Consider the following 23,269-nt stretch of genomic DNA (forward strand, 5'->3'; position numbering starts at 1 on the left):
AAAATGCGAAAGTGCGAGCCAGATGATGGCAAATCCCAGACCTAACCGAGACATAACCGGCGTTATCCTCTAAAATATTAATCGCAACCAGATTTAATTGACTGTTTCAGTATGGTACCGCACTACTACGTGATCGAAACCAGGAAAAGGCCAGGATCTGGCCAACAAGTATGCGAGAAATGCAAATGTACGAGCCAGATGGGGGCAAATCCCAGACCTAACCCAGACACAACCGGCGTTATCCTCTAAAATACTATTCGGAACCAGCTTCTATTGACTGTTTCAGTGTGGTACCACATTACTACGTGATACAAAGCAGAAAAAGCCCAGGATCTGGCCAACAAGTATGCGAAAAATGCGAAAGTACGAGCCAGATGAGGGCAAATCCCAGACCTAACCGAGACATAACCGGCGTTATCCTCTAAAATATGAATCGCAACCAGGTTTAATTGGCTGTTTCGGTGTGCTACCGCATTACTACGTGATACAAACCAGAAAAAGCCCAGGATCTTGCCAACAAGTATGCGAGAAACGCGAAAGTATGAGCCAGATGATTGCAAATACCAGAACTAACCCAGACATAACCAGCGTTATCGTCTAAAATACTAATCGGAACCAGCTTTTATTGACTGTCTCAGTGTGGTACCACATTACTACGTGATTCTAACAATAGAAAAACCCAGGATCTAGCCATTCAAGTATGCGAAAAATACGAAAGCACGAGACAGACGAGGGCAAATCCCAGACCTAACCGAGACATAACCGGCGTTATACTCTAAAATATTAATCGCAACCAGGTTTAATTGACTGCTTCAGTGTGGTACCACATTACTACGTGATACAAACCAGGAAAAGCGAGGATTTGGCCAACAAGTATGCGAAAAATGCGAAAGTACGAGCCAGATGAGGGCAAATCCCAGACCTAACCGAGACATAACCGGCGTTATCCTCTAAAATATTAATCGCAACCAGGTTTAATTGGCTGTTTCGGTGTGGTACCGCATTACTACGTGATCCAAACCAGCAAAAACGCAGGATCTCGCCAACAAGTATGCGATAAATGAGAATGTATGTGGCAGATGATTGCAAATACCAGACGTAACCCAGACCTAACCGGTGTTATCCTCTAAAATATATATCGAAACCAGCCTTCATTGACTGTTTCAGTGTGGTACCACATTACTACGATATACAAAGCAGAAAAAGCCCAGGATCTGGCCAACAAGTATGCGAAGAATACGAAAGCACGAGACAGATGACGGCAAATTCCAGACCTAACCGAGACATAACCGGCGTTATCCTCTAAAATATTAATCGCAACCAGGTTTAACTGACTCTTTCGGTGTGGTACCGCATTACTAAGTGAACCAAACCAGAAAAAACGCAGGATCTCGCCAACAAGTATGCAAAAAATGAGAATGTATGTGGCAGATGATTGCAAATACCAGACGTCACCCAGACCTAACCGGTGTTATCCTCTAAAATATATATCGAAACCAGCCTTCATTGACTGTTTCAGTGTGGTACCACATTACTGCGTGATCCAAACCAGAAAAAGCCCAGGATCTGGCCAACAGGTATGCGAAAAATGCGGAAGTACGAGCCAGATGGGGGCAAATACCAGACCTAACTCAGACCTAACCGGCGTTATCCTCTAAAATATTGATAGAATCCAGGTTGAATTGACTATCTCAGTGCGGCACCACATTAATACGTAATCCTAACCAGAAAAAAGCCCACTAGCTGCCCAACAAGTATGAGAAAAATGGGCAAGTACGAGCCAAATGAGGGCAAATCCCAGAACTAACCGAGACATAACCGGCGTTATCCTCTAAATTACTAATCGGACCCAGCTTTTATTGACTGTTTCAGTGTGGTACCACATTTCTACGTGATCCAAACCAGCAAAAAGCCTAGGATCTGGCCAACAAGTATACGAAAAATGCGAAAGTACGGGCCAGATGAGGGCAAATCCCAGACTTAACCGAGACATAGCCTGCGTTATCATCTAAAATACTAATCGGAACCAGCTTCTATTGACTGTTTCAGTGTGATACCACATTATTACGTGATCCAAACCAGAAAAAGCCCAGGATCTGCCCAACAAGTATGAGAAAAATGCGAAAGTACGAGCCAAATGAGGGCAAATACCAGACCTAACCCAGACATAACCGGCGTTATCCTCTAAAATATTAATCGCAACCAGGTTTAATTGAATGTTTCGGAGTGGTGCCACATTACTACGTGATCCAAACCAGAAGAAGCACAGGATCTGGCCAACAAGTATGCGAAAAATGCGGAAGTACGAGCCAGATGAGGGCAAATACCAGACCTAACCGAGACATAACCGGCGTTATCCTCTAAAATATTAATCGCAACCAGGTTTAATTGACTGTTTCGGTGTGGCCCCACATTACTACGTGATCCAAACCAGAAGAAGCACAGGATCTGGCCAACAAGTATGCGAAAAATGCGAAAGTGCGAGCCAGATGAGGGCAAATCCCAGACCTAACCGAGACATAACCGGCGTTATCCTCTAAAATATTAATCGCAACCAGGTTTAATTGACTGTTTCGTTGTAGAACCTCATTACTACGGTTTCCAAACCAGAAAAAGCCCAGGATCTGGCAAACAAGTATGCGAAAAATGCGAAAGTACGAGCCAGATGAGGGCAAATCCCAGACCTAACCGAGACATAACCTGCGTTATCCTCTAAAATTTTAATCTCAACCAGGTATAATTGACTGTTTCGGAGTGGTGCCACATTACTACGTGATCCAAACCAGAAGAAGCACAGGATCTGGCCAACAAGTATGCGAAAAATGCGGAAGTACGAGCCAGATGAGGGCAAATACCAGACCTAACCGAGACATAACCGGCGTTATCCTCTAAAATATTAATCGCAACCAGGTTTAATTGACTGTTTCGGTGTGGCCCCACATTACTACGTGATCCAAACCAGAAGAAGCACAGGATCTGGCCAACAAGTATGCGAAAAATGCGAAAGTGCGAGCCAGATGAGGGCAAATCCCAGACCTAACCGAGACATAACCGGCGTTATCCTCTAAAATATTAATCGCAACCAGGTTTAATTGACTGTTTCGTTGTAGAACCTCATTACTACGTGACGCAAACCAGAAGAAGCCCAGGATCTGGCCAACAAGTATGCGAGAAACGCGAAAGTATGAGCCAGATCATTGTAAATACCAGAACTAACCCAGACGTAACCTGCGTCATCCTCTAAAATACTATTCGGAACCAGCTTCTATTGACTGTTTCAGTGTGGTGCCACATTACTACGTGATACAAAGCAGAAAAATTCCAGAATCTGGCCAACAAGTAAGCGAAAAATGCGAAATTACGATCCAGATGAGTGAAAATCCCAGACCTCACCGTGACATAACCGGCGTTATCCTCTAAAATATTAATCGCAACCAGGTTTAATTGACTGTTTCGGTGTGGAACCCCATTACTACGGGATCCAAACCAGAAGAAACACAGGATCTGGCCAACAAATATGCGAAAAACGCGAAAGTATGAGCCAGATGATAGCAAATACCAGAACAAACCCAGACATAGCCAGCGTTATCCTCTAAATTACTAGTCGGAACCAGCTTCTATTGACTGTTTATGTGTGGTACCACATTACTACGTGATACAAACCAGAAAAAGCCCAGGATCTGGCCAACAAGTATGCGAAAAATGCGGAAGTACGAGCCAGATGAGGGCAAATACCAGACCTAACCGAGACATAGCCTGGGTTATCATCTAAAATACTAATCGGAACAAGCTTCTATTGACTGTTTCAGTGTGGTACCACATTCCTACGTTATCCAAACCAGCAAAAAGCCCAGGATCTGCCCAACAAGTATGAGAAAAATACGAAAGTACGAGCCAAATGAGGGCAATTCCCAGATCTAACCAAGACATAACCTGCGTTATCCTCTAAAATACTAATCGGAACCAGCCTTCATTGACTGTTTCAGTGTGGTACCACATTACTGCGTGATCCAAACCAGAAAAAGCCCAGGATCTGGCCAACAGGTATGCGAAAAATGCGGAAGTACGAGCCAGATGAGGGCAAATACCAGACCTAACTCAGAACTAACCGGCGTTATCCTCTAAAATACTGATAGAATCCAGGTTGAATTGACTATCTCAGTGCGGCACCACATTAATACGTGATCCAAACCAGAAGAAGCCCAGGATCTGGCCAACAAGTATGCGAGAAATGCGAAAGTACGAGCCAGATGGGGGCAATTCCCAGAGCTAACCGAGACATAACCTGCGTTATCCTCTAAAATACTGATCGGAACCAGCTTTTATTGACTGTTTCAGTGTGGCACCACATTACTACGTGATCCAAACCAGCAAAAAGCCTAGGATCTGGCCAACAAGTATACGAAAAATGCGAAAGTACGGGCCAGATGAGGGCAAATCCCAGACCTAACCGAGACATAGCCTGCGTTATCATCTAAAATACTAATCGGAACCAGGTTTAATTGACTGTTTCAGTGTGGTCCCACATTATTACGTGATCCAAACCAGAAAAAGCACAGGATCTGCCCAACAAGTATGAGAAAAATACGAAAGTACGAGCCAAATGAGGGCAAATACTAGACCTAACCCAGACATAACCGGCGTTATCCTCTAAAATATTAATCGCAACCAGGTTTAATTGACTGTTTCGGTGTGGTACCACATTACTACGTGGATCGAGCCAGAAAAGAACCCAGGATGTGGCAAACAAGTATGCCAAAAATGCGAAAGTATGTGGCAGATGATTGCATATACCAGACGTAACCCAGACATAACCAGCGATATCCTCCAAAATATTAAACGCAACCAGATTTAATTGACTGTTTCAGTATGGTACCGCACTACTACGTGATCGAAACCAGAAACAGGCCAGGATCTTGCCAATAAGTGTGCGAAAATTGCGGAAGTACGAGACAGATGAGGGCAAATCCCCGACCTAACCGAGAAATAACCGGAGTTATCCTCTAAAATATTAATCGAAACCAGCTTTAATTGACTGTTTCAGTGTGGTCCCACATTACTACGTGATCCAAACCAGAAGAAGCCCAGGATCTGGCCAACAAGTATGCGAGAAATGCGAAAGTACGAGCCAGATGGGGGCAAATCCCAGACCTAACCGAGACATAACCGGCGTTATCCTCTAAAATATTAATCGAAACCAGGTTTAATTGACTGTTTCGTTGTGGAACCTCATTACTACGGGATCCAAACCAGAAAAAAACCAGGATCTGGCCAACAAGTATGCGAAAAATGCGAAAGTACGGGCCAGATAAGGGCAAATCCCAGACCTAACCGAGACATAACCTGCGTTATCCTCTAAAATACTATTCGGATCCAGGTTTAATTGACTGTTTCGGTGTGGAATGTCATTACTACATGATACAAACCAGAAAAAGCCCAGGATCTGGCCAACAAGTATGCGAAAAATGCGAAAGTACGAGCCAGATGAGGGCAAATTGCAGACTTAACCGAGACATAACCGGCGTTATCCTCTAAAATATTAATCGCAACCAGGTTTAATTGGCTGTTTCGGTGTGCTACCGCATTACTACCTGACACAAACCAGAAAAAGCCCAGGATCCTGCCAACAAGTATGCGAGAAACGCGAAATTACGACCCAGATTAGTGAAAATCCCAGACCTAACCGAGACATAACCGGCGTTATCCTCTAAAATATTAATCGCAACCAGATTTAATTGACTGTTTCGGTGTGGATCCTCATTACTACGGGATCCAGACCAGAAAAAGCCCCGGATATTGCCAACAAGTATGCGAGAAACGCGAAAATACGATCCAGATTAGTGAAAATCCCAGACCTAACCGAGACATAACCGGCGTTATCCTCTAAAATATTAATCGCAACCAGGTTTAATTGACTGTTTCAGTGTGGTCCCACATTACTACTTGGTCCAAGCCAGAAAAAGACCAGGATCTGTCCAACAAGTATGCGAAAAATGCGAAAGTACGGGCCAGATAAGGGCAAATCCCAGACCTAACCGAGGCATAACCTGCATTATCCTCTAAAATACTATTCGGAACCAGGTTTAATTGACTGTTTCGGTGTGGAATGTCATTACTACGTGATACAAACCAGAAAAAGCCCAGGATCTGGCCAACAAGTATGCGAAAAATGCGAAAGTACGAGCCAGATGTGGGCAAATTGCAGACTTAACCGAGACATAACCGGCGTTATCCTCTAAAATATTAATCGCAACCAGGTTGAATTGACTGTTTCGGTGTGGAACCTCATTACTACGGGATCCAAACCAGAAAATACCCAGGATCTGGACAACAAGAATGCGAAAAAAGCGGAAGTACGGGCCAGATAAGGGCAAATCCCAGACCTAACCGAGACATAACCTAGGTTATCCTCTAAAATACTATTCGGAACCAGCCTCTATTGACTGTTTCAGTGTATCACATTACTACGTGATACAAAGCAGAAAAAGCCCAGGATCTGGCCAACAAGTATGCGAAAAATACGAAAGCACGAGACAGATGAGAGCAAATCCCAGACCTAACCGAGACATAACCGGCGTTACCCTCTAAAACACTAATCGGAACCAGCTTTTATTGACTGTCTCAGTGTGGTACCACATTACTACGTGGTCCAAGCCTGAAAAAGGCCTGGATCTGGCCAACAAGTATGCGAAAAATGCGAAATTACGATCCAGATGTGTGAAAATCCCAGACCTAACCGAGACATAACCGGCGTTATCCTCTAAAATATTAATCGCAACCAGGTTTAATTGACTGTTCCGGTGTGGAACCTCATTACTACCGGATCCAACCAGAAAAAACCCATGATCTGGCCAACAAGTATGCGAAAAACGCGAAAGTATGAGCCAGATGATTGTAAATACCAGATCTAACCGAGACATAACCGGCGTTATCCTCTAAAATATTGATCGCAACCAGGTTTATTTGACAGTTTCGGTGTGGAACGTCATTATTACGGGATCCAAACCAGAAAAAACCCAGCACCTGGCCAACAAGTATGCGAAAAAAGCGAAGGTATGAGCCAGATGATTGCCAATACCAGAACTAACCCAGACATAACCAGCGTTATCCTCTAAAACACTAATCGGAACCAGCTTTTATTGACTGTTTCAGTGTGGTACCACATTACTACGTGGTCCAAGCCTGAAAAAGGCCTGGATCTGGCCAACAAGTATGCGAAAAATGCGAAATTGCGATCCAGATGAGTGAAAATCCCAGACCTAACCGAGACATAACCGGCGTTATCCTCTAAAATATTGATTGAATCCAGGTTGAATTGACTATCTCAGTGCGGCACCACATTAATACGTGATCCTAACCAGAAAAAAGCCCAGTAGCTGCCCAACAAGTATGAGAAAAATACGAAAGTACGAGCCAAATGAGGGCAATTCCCAGAGCTAACCGAGACATAACCTCCGTTATCCTCTAAGATACTAATCGGAACCAGCTTTTATTGACTGTTTCAGTGTGGCACCACATTACTACGTGTTCCAAACCAGCAAAAAGCCCAGGATCTGCACAACAAGTATGAGAAAAATACGAAAGTACGAGCCAAATGAGGGCAACTACCAGACCTAACCCAGACATAACCGGCGTTATCCTCTAAAATATTAATCGCAACCAGGTTTAATTGACTGTTTCGGTGTGGTACCACATTACTACGTGGTTCGAGCCAGAAAGGAACCCAGGATGTGGCAAACAAGTATGCCAAAAATGCGAAAGTCTGTGGCAGATGATTGCAAATACCAGACGTAACCCAGACGTAACCAGCGTTATCCTCCAAAATATTAATCGCAGCCAGATTTAATTGACTGTTTCAGTATGGTACCGCACTACTACGTGATCGAAACCAGGAAAAGGCCAGGATCTGGCCAACAAGTATGCGAGAAATGCGAATGTACGAGCCAGATGGGGGCAAATCCCAGACCTAACCCAGACACAACCGGCGTTATCCTCTAAAATACTATTCGGAACCAGCTTCTATTGACTGTTTCAGTGTGGTACCACATTACTACGTGATACAAAGCAGAAAAAGCCCAGGATCTGGCCAACAAGTATGCGAAAAATACGAAAGCACGACACAGATGAGGGCAAATCACAGACATAACCGAGACATAACCGGCGTTATCCTCTAAAATATTAGTCGCAACCAGGATTAATTGACTGTTTCGGTGTGGTACCGCATTACTACGTGATCCAAACCAGAAAAAACACAGGATCTCGCCAACAAGTATGCGAAAAATGCGAATGTATGTGGCAGATGATTACAAATACCAGACGTAACCCAGACCTAACCAGCGTTCTCCTCTAAAATACTAATCGGAACCAGCTTTTATTGACAGTGTCAGTGTGGTACCACTTTACTACGTGTTCCAAACCAGAAAAAGGCCAGAGTCTGGCCATCAAGTAAGCGAAAAATGCGAAAGTACGAGCTAGATGATGGGAAATACCAGACCTAACCCAGACATAGCCGGCGTTATCCTTCTGAAATATTAATCGGAACCAGGTTTAATTGACTGTTTCAGTGTGGTACCACACTACTGCGTGGTCCAAGCCTGAAAAAGGCCAGGATCTGGCCAATAAGTAATGCGAAAAATGCGGAAGTACGAGCCAGATGGGGGCAAATACCAGACCTAACTCAGACCTAACCGGCGTTATCCTCTAAAATATTGATAGAATCCAGGTTGAATTGACTATCTCAGTGCGGCACCACATTAATACGTGATCCTAACCAGAAAGAAGGCCAGTAGCTGCCCAACAAGTATGAGAAAAATAGGTAAGTACGAGCCAAATGAGGGCAAATCCCAGAACTAACCGAGATATAATTTGCGTTATCCTCTAAATTACTAATCGGAACCAGCTTTTATTGACTGTTTCAGTGTGGTACCACATTTCTACCTGATCCAAACCAGCAAAAAGCCTAGGATCTGGCCAACAAGTATACGAAAAATGCGAAAGTACGGGCCAGATGAGGGCAAATCCCAGACCTAACCGAGACATAGCCTGCGTTATCATCTAAAATACTAATCGGAACCAGCTTCTATTGACTGTTTCAGTGTGGTACCACATTATTACGTGATCCAAACCAGAAAAAGCCCAGGATCTGCCCAACAGGTATGAGAAAAATACGAAAGTACGAGCCAAATGAGGGCAAGTACCAGACCTAACCCAGACATAACCGGCGTTATCCTCTAAAATATTAATCGCAACCAGGTTTAATTGACTGTTTCGGTGTGGTACCACATTACTACGTGGTTCGAGCCAGAAAGGAACCCAGGATGTGGCAAACAAGTATGCCAAAAAAGCGAAAGTATGTGGCAGATGATTGCAAATACCAGACGTAACCCAGACATAACCAGCGTTATCCTCCAAAATATTAATCGCAACCAGATTTAATTGACTGTTTCAGTATGGTACCGCACTACTACGTGATCGAAACCAGGAAAAGGCCAGGATCTGGCCAACAAGTATGCGAGAAATGCGAATGTACGAGCCAGATGGGGGCAAATCCCAGACCTAACCGAGACATAACCGGCGTTATCCTCTAAAATATTAATCGCAACCAGGTTTAATTGACTGTTTCGGTGTGGTCCCACATTACTACGTGATCCAAACCAGAAGAAGCACAGGATCTGGCCAACAAGTATGCGAAAAATGCGAAAGTGCGAGCCAGATGATGGCAAATCCCAGACCTAACCGAGACATAACCGGCGTTATCCTCTAAAATATTAATCGCAACCAGGTTTAATTGACTGTTTCGTTGTGGAACCTCATTACTACGGGTTCCAAACCAGAAAAAACCCAGGATCTGGCCAACAAATATGCGAAAAACGCGAAAGTATGAGCAAGATGATTGCCAATACCAGAAATAACCCAGACATAGCCAGCGTTATCCTCTAAAATACTATTCGGAACCATCTTCTATTGACTGTTTCTGTGTGGTACCACATTACTACGTGTTACAAACCAGGAAAAGCCCAGGATTTGGCCAACAAGTATGCGAAAAATGCGAAAGTACGAGCCAGATGAGGGCAAATCCCAGACCTAACCGAGACATAACCGGCGTTATCCTCTAAAATATTAATCGCAACCAGGTTTAATTCGCTGTTTCGGTGTGCTACCGCATTACTACGTGATACAAACCAGAAAAAGCCCAGGATCTTGCCAACAAGTATGCGAGAAACGCGAAAGTATGAGCCAGATGATTGCAAATACCAGAACTAACCCAGACATAACCAGCGTTATCGTCTAAAATACTAATCGGAACCAGCTTTTATTGACTGTCTCAGTGTGGTACCACATTACTACGTGATTCTAACAATAGAAAAACCCAGGATCTAGCCATTCAAGTATGCGAAAAATACGAAAGCACGAGACAGACGAGGGCAAATCCCAGACCTAACCGAGACATAACCGGCGTTATACTCTAAAATATTAATCGCAACCAGGTTTAATTGACTGCTTCAGTGTGGTACCACATTACTACGTGATACAAACCAGGAAAAGCGAGGATTTGGCCAACAAGTATGCGAAAAATGCGAAAGTACGAGCCAGATGAGGGCAAATCCCAGACCTAACCGAGACATAACCGGCGTTATCCTCTAAAATATTAATCGCAACCAGGTTTAATTGGCTGTTTCGGTGTGGTACCGCATTACTACGTGATCCAAACCAGCAAAAACGCAGGATCTCGCCAACAAGTATGCGAAAAATGAGAATGTATGTGGCAGATGATTGCAAATACCAGACGTAACCCAGACCTAACCGGTGTTATCCTCTAAAATATATATCGAAACCAGCCTTCATTGACTGTTTCAGTGTGGTACCACATTACTACGATATACAAAGCAGAAAAAGCCCAGGATCTGGCCAACAAGTATGCGAAGAATACGAAAGCACGAGACAGATGACGGCAAATTCCAGACCTAACCGAGACATAACCGGCGTTATCCTCTAAAATATTAATCGCAACCAGGTTTAACTGACTCTTTCGGTGTGGTACCGCATTACTAAGTGAACCAAACCAGAAAAAACGCAGGATCTCGCCAACAAGTATGCAAAAAATGAGAATGTATGTGGCAGATGATTGCAAATACCAGACGTCACCCAGACCTAACCGGTGTTATCCTCTAAAATATATATCGAAACCAGCCTTCATTGACTGTTTCAGTGTGGTACCACATTACTGCGTGATCCAAAACAGAAAAAGCCCAGGATCTGGCCAACAGGTATGCGAAAAATGCGGAAGTACGAGCCAGATGGGGGCAAATACCAGACCTAACTCAGACCTAACCGGCGTTATCCTCTAAAATATTGATAGAATCCAGGTTGAATTGACTATCTCAGTGCGGCACCACATTAATACGTAATCCTAACCAGAAAAAAGCCCAGTAGCTGCCCAACAAGTATGAGAAAAATGGGCAAGTACGAGCCAAATGTGGGCAAATCCCAGAACTAACCGAGACATAACCCGCGTTATCCTCTAAATTACTAATCGGACCCAGCTTTTATTGACTGTTTCAGTGTGGTACCACATTTCTACGTGATCCAAACCAGCAAAAAGCCTAGGATCTGGCCAACAAGTATACGAAAAATGCGAAAGTACGGGCCAGATGAGGGCAAATCCCAGACTTAACCGAGACATAGCCTGCGTTATCATCTAAAATACTAATCGGAACCAGCTTCTATTGACTGTTTCAGTGTGATACCACATTATTACGTGATCCAAACCAGAAAAAGCCCAGGATCTGCCCAACAAGTATGAGAAAAATGCGAAAGTACGAGCCAAATGAGGGCAAATACCAGACCTAACCCAGACATAACCGGCGTTATCCTCTAAAATATTAATCGCAACCAGGTTTAATTGAATGTTTCGGAGTGGTGCCACATTACTACGTGATCCAAACCAGAAGAAGCACAGGATCTGGCCAACAAGTATGCGAAAAATGCGGAAGTACGAGCCAGATGAGGGCAAATACCAGACCTAACCGAGACATAACCGGCGTTATCCTCTAAAATATTAATCGCAACCAGGTTTAATTGACTGTTTCGGTGTGGCCCCACATTACTACGTGATCCAAACCAGAAGAAGCACAGGATCTGGCCAACAAGTATGCGAAAAATGCGAAAGTGCGAGCCAGATGAGGGCAAATCCCAGACCTAACCGAGACATAACCGGCGTTATCCTCTAAAATATTAATCGCAACCAGGTTTAATTGACTGTTTCGTTGTAGAACCTCATTACTACGGTTTCCAAACCAGAAAAAGCCCAGGATCTGGCAAACAAGTATGCGAAAAATGCGAAAGTACGAGCCAGATGAGGGCAAATCCCAGACCTAACCGAGACATAACCTGCGTTATCCTCTAAAATTTTAATCTCAACCAGGTATAATTGACTGTTTCGGAGTGGTGCCACATTACTACGTGATCCAAACCAGAAGAAGCACAGGATCTGGCCAACAAGTATGCGAAAAATGCGGAAGTACGAGCCAGATGAGGGCAAATACCAGACCTAACCGAGACATAACCGGCGTTATCCTCTAAAATATTAATCGCAACCAGGTTTAATTGACTGTTTCGGTGTGGCCCCACATTACTACGTGATCCAAACCAGAAGAAGCACAGGATCTGGCCAACAAGTATGCGAAAAATGCGAAAGTGCGAGCCAGATGAGGGCAAATCCCAGACCTAACCGAGACATAACCGGCGTTATCCTCTAAAATATTAATCGCAACCAGGTTTAATTGACTGTTTCGTTGTAGAACCTCATTACTACGGTTTCCAAACCAGAAAAAGCCCAGGATCTGGCAAACAAGTATGCGAAAAATGCGAAAGTACGAGCCAGATGAGGGCAAATCCCAGACCTAACCGAGACATAACCTGCGTTATCCTCTAAAATTTTAATCTCAACCAGGTTTAATTGACTGTTTCAGTGTAGTACCACATTACTACGTGATCCTAACAATAGAAAAACACAGGGTCTGGCCATTCAAGTATGCGAAAAATGCGAAAGTACGGGCCAGATGAGGGCATATCCCATACCTAACCGAGATATAACCGGCAATATCCTCTAAAATAATAATCGCAACCAGGTTTAATTGACTGTTTCATTGTGGTCCCACATTACTACTCGGTCCAAGCCAGAAAAAGGACAGGATCTGGCCAACAAGTATGCGAAAAATGCGAAATTACGATTCAGATAAGTGAAAATCCCAGACCTAACCGAGACATAACCGGCGTTATCCTCTAAAATATTAATCGCAACCAGGTTTAATTGACTGTTTCGGTGTGGAACCTCATTACTACGGGATCCAAACCAGAAAAAACCCAGGAACTGGAAAAGAAGAATACGAAAAATGTGAAAGTATGAGCCAGATGATTGCAAATACCGGAACTAACCCAGACGTAACCGGCGTTATCCTCTAAAATACTATTCGGAACCAGCTTTTATTGACTGTTTCAGTGTGGTACCACATTACTACGTGACCCAAACCAGCAGAAAGCCTAGGATCTGGCCAACAAGTATGCGAAAAATGCGAAAGTACGGGCCAGATGAGGGCAAATCCCGGACCTAACCGAGACATAGCCTGCGTTATCATCTAAAATATTAATCGCAACCAGGATTAATTGACTGTTTCGGTGTGGTACCACATTACAACGTAGTTCGAACCAGAAAAGAACCCAGGATGTGGCAAACAAGTATGCCAAAAATGCGAAAGTATGTGGCAGATGATTGCAAATACCAGACGTAACCCAGACATAACCAGCGTTATCCTCCAAAATATAAATCGCAACCAGATTTAATTGACTGTTTCAGTATGGTACCGCACTACTACGTGATCGAAACCAGGAAAAGGCCATGATCTGGCCAACAAGTATGCGAGAAATGCGAAAGTACGAGCCAGATGGGGCAAATCCCAGACCTAACCGAGACATAACCGGCGTTATCCTCTAAAATATTAATCGCAACCAGGTTTAATTGACTGTTTCGGTGTGGTACCACATTACTACGTGGTCGGAGCCAGAAAAAGGCCGGGATCTGGCCAACAAGTATGCGAAAAATGCGAAGGTACGAGCCAGATGAGGGCAAATCCCTGACCTAACCGAGATATAACCGGCGTTATCCTCTAAAATATTAATCGAAACCAGGTTTAATTGGCTGTTTCGGTGTGGAACGTCATTATTACGGGATCCAAACCAGAAAAAACCCAGCATCTGGCCAACAAGTATGCGAAAAAAGCGAAAGTATGAGCCAGATGATTGCAAATACCAGAACTAACCCAGACATAACCAGCGTTATACTCTAAAACACTCATCGGAACCAGCTTTTATTGATTGATTCAGTGTGGTACCACATTGCTACGAGATCCAAACCAGCAAAAAGCCTAGGATCTGGCCAACAAGTATGCAAAAATGCGAAAGTACGGGCCAGATGAGGGCAAATCCCAGACCTAACCGAGACATAACGAGCGTTATCCTCTAAAATATTAATCGCAACCAGGTTTAATTGACTGTTTCGGTGTGGAACCGCATTACTACGTGATAGAAACCAGAAAAAGGCCAGGATCTTGCCAATAAGTGAGCGAAAATTGCGGAAGTACGAGACAGATGAGGGCAAATCCCAGACCTAACCGAGAAATAACCAGAGTTATCCTCTAAAATATTAATCGAAACCAGATTTAATTGACTGTTTCAGTGTGGTCCCACATTACTACGTGATCCAAACCAGAAGTAGCCCAGGATCTGGCCAACAAGTGCGCGAAAAATGCGAAAGTGCGAGCCAGATGAGGGCAAATCCCAGACCTAACCGAGACATAACCGGCGTTATCCTCAAAAATATTGATAGAATCCAGGTTGAATTGACTGTTTCAGTGTGGTCCCACATTACTACTTGGTCCAAGCCAGAAAAAGGCCAGGATCTGCCCAACAAGTATGCGAAAAATGCGAAAGTACGGGCCAGATAAGGGCAAATCCCAGACCTAACCGAGACATAACCGGCGTTATCCTCTAAAATATTAATCGCAACCAGGTTTAATTGACTCTTTCGGTGTGGTACCGCATTACTACGTGACCCAAACCAGAAAAAACGCAGGATCTCGCCAACAAGTATGCGAAAAATGAGAATGTATGTGGCAGATGATTGCAAATACCAGACGTAACCCAGACCTAACCGGTGTTATCCTCTAAAATATATATCGAAACCAGCCTTCATGGACTGTTTCAGTGTGGTACCACATTACTGCGTGATCCAAACCAGAAAAAGCCCAGGATCTCGCCAACAAGTATGCGAAAAATGAGAATGTATGTGGCAGATGATTGCAAATACCAGACGTAACCCAGACCTAACCGGTGTTATCCTCTAAAATACTAATCGGAACCAGCTTTTATTGACTGTTTCAGTGTGGTACCACATTTCTACGTGATCCAAATCAGCAAAAAGCCTAGGATCTGGCCAACAAGTATACGAAAAATGCGAAAGTACGGGCCAGATGAGTGCAAATCCCGGACCTAACCGAGACATAGCCTGCGTTATCATCTAAAATATTAATCGCAACCAGGTTTAATTGACTGTTTCGGTGTGGTACCACATTACTACGTAGTTCGAACCAGAATAGAACCCAGGATGTGGCAAACAAGTATGCCAAAAATGCGAAAGTATGTGGCAGATGATTGCAAATACCAGACGTAACCCAGACATAACCAGCGTTATCCTCCAAAATATAAATCGCAACCAGACTTAATTGACTGTTTCAGTATGGTACCGCACTACTACGTGATCGAAACCAGGAAAAGGCCATGATCTGGCCAACAAGTATGCGAGAAATGCGAAAGTACGAGCCAGATGGGGGCAAATCCCAGACCTAACCGAGACATAACCGGCGTTATCCTCTAAAATATTAATCGCAACCAGGTTTAATTGACTGTTTCGGTGTGGTACCACATTACTACGTGGTCGGAGCCAGAAAAAGGCCGGGATCTGGCCAACAAGTATGCGAAAAATGCGAAGGTACGAGCCAGATGAGGGCAAATCCCTGACCTAACCGAGATATAACCGGCGTTATCCTCTAAAATATTAATCGAAACCAGGTTTAATTGGCTGTTTCGGTGTGGAACGTCATTATTACGGGATCCAAACCAGAAAAAACCCAGCATCTGGCCAACAAGTATGCGAAAAAAGCGAAAGTATGAGCCAGATGATTGCAAATTCTAGAACTAACCCAGACATAACCAGCGTTATCCTCTAAAACACTAATCGGAACCAGCTTTTATTGATTGATTCAGTGTGGTACCACATTACTACGTGATCCAAACCAGCAAAAAGCCTAGGATCTGGCCAACAAGTATGCAAAAATGCGAAAGTACGGGCCAGATGAGGGTAAATCCCAGACCTAACCGAGACATAACGAGCGTTATCCCCTAAAATATTAATCGCAACCAGGTTTAATTGACTGTTTCGGTGTGGTCCCACATTACTACGTGATCCAAACCAGAAGAAGCCCAGGATCTGGCCAACAATTGTGCGAAAAATGCGAAAGTGCGAGCCAGATGAGGGCAAATCCCAGACCTTACCGAGACATAACCGGCGTTATCCTCTAAAATATTTATCGCAACCAGGTTTAATTGACTGCTTCGGTGTGGTACCACATTACTACGTGGTCCGAGCCAGAAAAAGGCCGGGATCTGGCCTACAAGTATGCGAAAAATGCGAAGGTACGAGCCAGATGAGGGCAAATCCCTGACCTTACCGAGACATAACCGGCGTTATCCTCTAAAATATTAATCGAAACCAGGTTTAATTGGCTGTTACGGTGTGGAACGTCATTATTACGGGATCCAAACCAGACAAAACCCAGCATCTGGCCAACAAGTATGCGGAAAAAGCGAAAGTACGGGCCAGATGAGGGCAAATCCCAGACCTAACCGAGATATAACCGGCAATATCCTCTAAAATATTTATCGCAACCAGGTTTAATTGACTGCTTCGGTGAGGTACCACACTACTATGTGATCCAAACCAGAAAAAACCCAGGATCTGATCAAGAAGTATGTGAAGAATGCGAAAGTATGAGACGGAAGGGGGCAAATCCCAGACCTAATCCAGACCTAATCCAGACCTAACATGCGTTATCCTCTAAAATATTGATCGAAACCAGGTTTAATTGACTGTTTCAGTGTGGTACCACATTTCTATGTGATCCAAACCAGAAAGAGCAAAGGATCTGGCTAACAAGTAAGAGAAATATGCGAAAGTATGAACCTGATGAGGGCAAATCCCAGGCTTAACCTAGAGCTAACATGCGATATCCTCTAAAATATCGATCGAAACCAGGTTTAATGGACTGTTTCAGTGTGGAACCACATTACTGTGTGATCCCAACCAGAAAAAGCTCAGAATCTGGCCATAAAGTATGAGAAATAAGCGAAAGTATGAGCCTGATGAGAGCATATCACAGACCTAACCAAGACCTAACATGCGTTATCCTCTAAAATATTGATCGAAACCAGGTTTAATTGACTGTTTCAGTGTGGTACCACATTTCTATGTGATTCAAACCAGAAAGAGCAAAGGATCTGGCTAACAACTAACAGAAATATGCGAAAGTATGTGCCTGATGAGGGCAAATCCTAGACCGAACTCTGACCTAACATGAGTTATCCTCTAAAATATTGATCGGAACCAGGTTTAATCGTCTCTTTCAGTGTGGTACCACATTACTACGTGATCCAAAGCAGAAAAATCCCAGGATCTGTTGAACATGTATGTGAAGAATGCGAAAGTATGAGCCTGGTGAGGGCAAATCCCAGGCCTAACCTAGCCCTAACAGGCGTTATCATCTAAAATATTGATCGAAACCTGGTTTAATCGACAGTTTCTGGGTGGTACCACATTACTATGTGATCCAAACCAGAACAAACCCAGGATCTGTTTCAAGAAGTATGTGAAGAATGCGAAATTATGAGTCTGATGAGGGCAAATTCAAGGCCTAACCTAGACCTAACATGCGTTATCCTCTAAAATATTCATCGATACCAGGTTTAATTGACTGTTTCAGTGTGGTGCCACATTTCTACGTTATCCAAACCAGAAATAACATGGGATCTGTTCAACAAGTATGTGAAGAATGCGAAATTATGAGTCTGATGAGGGCAAATTCAAGGCCTAACCTAGACCTAACATGCGTTGTCCTCTAAAACATTGATCGAAACCATGTTTAATCGACTGTTTCAGTGTGGTACCACACTACTATGTGATCCAAACAAGAAAAAACCCAGGATCTGTTCAAGAAGTATCTGAAGAATGCGGCAGTATGAGACTGATGAGGGCAAATCCCAGACCTAATCCAGACCTAATCCAGACCTAACATGCGTTATCCTTGAAAATACTGATCGAGACCAGCTTTAGTCGACTGTTTCAGTGTGGTACCACACTACTACGTGATCAAAACCAGAAAGAACCCAGAATCTGGCCATCGAGTATGAGAAATATGCGAAAGTATGAGCCTGATGAGAGCAAATCCCAGACTTAACCAAGACCTAACATGCGTTATCTTCTAAAATATTGATCGTGACCAGGTTTAGTCGACTGTTTCTGGGTGGTACCACATTACTATGTGACCCAAACCAGAACAAACCCAGGATCTGTTCAAGAAGTTTGTGAAGAATGCGAAAGTTTGAGACTGAAGAGGGCAAATCCCAGACCTAATCCAGACCTAACTTGCGTTATCCTCTAAACTATTGATCGAAACCAGGTTTAATTGACTGTTCCAGTGTGGTACCACATTTCTATGTGATTCAAACCAGAATGAGCAAAGGATCTGGCTAACAACTAAGAGAAATATGCGAAAGTATGAGCCTGATGAGGGCAAATCCTAGACCCAACTCCGACCTAACATGAGTTATCCTCTAAAATATTGATCAAAACCATGTTTAATCGACTGTACCAGTGTGGTACCACACTACTATGTGATACAAACCAGAAAAAACCCAGGATCTGTTCAAGAAGTTTGTGAAGAATGCGAAAGTATGAGACTGAAGAGGGCAAATTCCAGACCTTATCCAGACCTAATCCAGACCTAACATGCGTTATCCTCTAAAATATTGATCGAAACCTGGTTTAATTGACTGTTTCAGTGTGGTACCACATTTCTACGTGATCCAAACCAGAAAAATCATGGGATCTGTTCAACAAGTATGTGAAGAATTGCGAAATTATGAGTCTGATGAGGGCAAATTCAAGGCCTCACCTAGACCTAACATGCGTTATCCTCTAAAATATTGATCGAAACCAGGTTTAATTGACTGTTTCAGTGTGGTACCATATTTCTATGTAATCCAAACCAGAAAGAGCAAAGGATCTGGCTAACATCTAAGAGAAATATGCGAAAGTATGAGCCTGATGAGGGCAAATCCTAGACCCAACTCTGACCTAACATGAGTTATCCTCTAAAATATCGATCGAAACCATGTTTAATCGACTGTTTCAGTGTGGTGCCACACTACAGTGTGATCTAAACCAGAAAAAACCCAGGATCTGTTCAACATGTATGTGAAAAATGCGAAAGTATGAGCCTCAGGAGGGCAAATCCCAGACCTATTCCAGACCTCACCTGCGCTATCCTCTAAAATATTGATCGAGACCAGGTTTCATCGACTGTTTCAGTGAGGTACCACACTACTATGTGATCCAAACCAGAAAAACCCCAGGATCTGATCAAGAAGTATGTGAAGAATGCGGAAGTATGAGACTGATGAGGGCAAATCCTAGACCCAACTCTGACCTAACAAGAGTTATCCTCTAAAATATTGATCAAATCCATGTTTAATCGACTGTTTCAGTGAGGTACCACACTACTATGTGATCCAAACCAGAAAAAACCCAGGATCTGATCAAGAAGTATGTGAAGAATGCGGAAGTATGAGACTGATGAGGGCAAATCCCAGACCTAATCCAGACCTAGCATGCGTTATCCTCTAACATACTGATCGTTACCAGGTTTAGTCGACTGTTTCAGTCTGGTACCACATTACTACGTGATCCAAACCAGAAAAAGCCCAGGATCAGGCCAACAAGTATGAGAAGTATGCGAAAGTATGAGACTGAAGAGGGCAAATCCCAGACCTAATCCAGACCTAATCCAGACCTAACATGCGTTATCCTCTAATATGTTGATCGAAACCTGGTTTAATTGACTGTTTCAGTGTGGTACCACATTTCTACGTGATCCAAACCAGAAAAATCATGGGATCTGTTCAACAAGTATGTGAAGAATGCGAAATTATGAGTCTGATGAGGACAAATTCAAGGCCTCACCTAGACCTAACATGCGTTATCCTCTAAAATATTGATCGAAACCAGGTTTAATTGACTGTTTCAGTGTGGTACCACATTACTGTGTGATCCCAACCAGAAAAAGCCCAGAATCTGGCCATCAAGTATGAGAAATAAGCGAAGGTATGACCCTGATGCGAGCAAATCCCACACCTAACGTAGACCTAGCATGCGTTATCCTCAAAAATATTGATCGAAACCAGGTTTAATTGACTGTTTCAGTGTGCTCCCACATTTCTATGTGATCCAAACCAGAAAGAGCAAAGGATCTGGCTAACAAGTAAGAGAAATATGCGAAAGTATGAGCCTGATGAGGGCAAATCCTAGACCCAACTCTGACCTAACATGAGTTATCCTCTAAAATATTGATCGAGACCAGGGTTAATGGACTGGTTCAGTGTGATACCACATTACTACGTGATCCAAAGCAGAAAAATCCCAGGATCTGTTGAACATGTATGTGAAGAATGCGAAAGTATGAGCCTGGTGAGGGCAAATCCCAGGCCTAACCTAGCCCTAACAGGCGTTATCATCTAAAATATTCATCGAAACCTGGTTTAATCGACAGTTTCTGGGTGGTACCACACTACTATGTGATCCAAACCAGAAAAAACCCAGGATCTGATCAAGAAGTATGTGAAGAATGCGGAAGTATGAGACTGATGAGGGCAAATCCCAGACCTAATCCAGATCTAATCCAGACCTAACATGCGTTATCCTCTAAAATATTGATCGTGACCAGGTTTAGTCGACTGTTTCAGTGTGGTACCACATTACTATGTGATCCAAACCAGAAAAAACATGGGATCTGTTCAACAAGTATGTGAAGAATGCGAAATTATGAGTCTGATGAGGGCAAATTCAAGGCCTAACCTAGACCTAACATGCGTTATCCTCTAAAATATTGATCGAAACCATGTTTAATCGACTGTTTCAGTGTGGTACCACGCTACTATGTGATCCAAACAAGAAAAAACCCAGGATCTGTTCAAGAAGTATCTGAAGAATGCGGAAGTATGAGACTGATGAGGGCAAATCCCAGACCTAATCCAGACCTAATCCAGACCTAACATGCGTTATCCTCGAAAATACTGATCGAGACCAGCTTTAGTCGACTGTTTCAGTGTGGCACCACATTACTACGCGATCAAAACCAGAAAAAACCCAGAATCTGGCCATCGAGTATGAGAAATATGCGAAAGTATGAGCCTGATGAGAGCAAATCCCAGACCTAACCTAGACCTAACATGCGTTATCCTCTAAAATATTGATCGTGACCACGTATAGTCGACTGTTTCTGGGTGGTACCGCATTACTATGTGACCCAAACCTGAACAAACCCAGGATCTGTTCAAGAAGTTTGTGAAGATTGCGAAAGTATGAGACTGAAGAGTGCAAATCCCAGACCTAATCCAGATCTAATCCAGACCTAACATGCGTTATCCTCTAAAATATTGATCGAAACCAGGTTTAATTGACTGTTTCAGTGTGGTACCAAATTTCTACGTGATCCAAACCAGAAAAAACATGGGATCTGTTCAAAAAGTATGTTAAGAATGCAAAATTATGAGTCTGATGAGGGCAAATTCAAGGCCTCACCTAGACCTAACATGCGTTATCCTCTAAAATATTGATCGAAACCAGGTTTAATTGACTGTTTCTGTGTGGTCCCACATTTCAATGTGATCCAAACCAGAAAGAGCAAAGGATCTGGCTAACAACTAAGAGAAATATGCGAAAGTATGAGCCTGATGAGGGCAAATCCTAGACCCAACTCTGACCTAACATGTGTTATCCCCTAAACTATTGATCAATACCATGTTTAATCGACTGTTTCAGTGTGGTACCACACTACTATGTGATCCAAACCAGAAAAAACCCAGGATCTGTTCAAGAGGTATGTGAAGAATGTGGAAGTATGAGACTGATGGGGGCAAATCCCAGACCTAATTCAGACCTAATCCAGACCTAACATGCGTTATCCTCTAAAATATTGATCGAAACCATGTTTAATCGACTGTTTCAGTGTGGTACCACATTACTACGTGATCCAAACCAGAAAAAGCTCAGAATCAGGCCATCAGGTATGAGAAATATGCGAAAGTATGAGCCTGATGGGAGCAAATCCCAGACCTAACCTTGACCTAACATGCGTTATCCTCTAAAATATTGATCGTGACCAGGTTTAGTCGACTGTTTCTGGGTGGTACCACATTACTATGTGACCCAAACCAGAACAAACCCAGGATCTGTTCAAGAAGTTTGTGAAGATTGCGAAAGTATGAGACTGAAGAGGGCAAATCCCAGACCTAATCCAGACCTAATCCAGACCTAACATGCGTTATCCTCCAAAATATTGATCAAAACCATGTTTAATCGACTGTTTCAGTGTGGTACCACATTACTACGTGATCCAAACCAGAAAAAGCCCAGAATCTGGCCATCAAGTATGAGAAGTATGCGAAAGTATGAGCCTGATGAGGGCAAATCCTAGACCCAACTCTGACCTAACATGAGTTATCCTCTAAAATATTGATCGAAACCATGTTTAATCGATTGTTTCAGTGAGGTACCATACTACTATGTGATCCAAACCAGAAAAAACCCAGGATCTGATCAAGAAGTATGTGAAGAATGCGGAAGTATGAGACTGATGAGGGCAAATCCCAGACCTAATCCAGACCTAACATGCGTTATCCTCTAACATACTGACCGTGACCAGGTCTAGTCGACTGTTTCAGTCTGGTACCACATTACTACGTGATCCAAACCAGAAAAAGCCCAGGATCAGGCCAACAAGTATGAGAAGTATGCGAAAGTATGACCCTGATGAGGGCAAATCCCAGGCTTAACCTAGACTTAACATGCGATATCCTCTAAAATATCGATCGAAACCAGGTT

The sequence above is a fragment of the Colletes latitarsis genome, chromosome 1, assembly GCF_051014445.1.
Source record: "Colletes latitarsis isolate SP2378_abdomen chromosome 1, iyColLati1, whole genome shotgun sequence".
Classification (NCBI taxonomy): domain Eukaryota; kingdom Metazoa; phylum Arthropoda; class Insecta; order Hymenoptera; family Colletidae; genus Colletes; species Colletes latitarsis.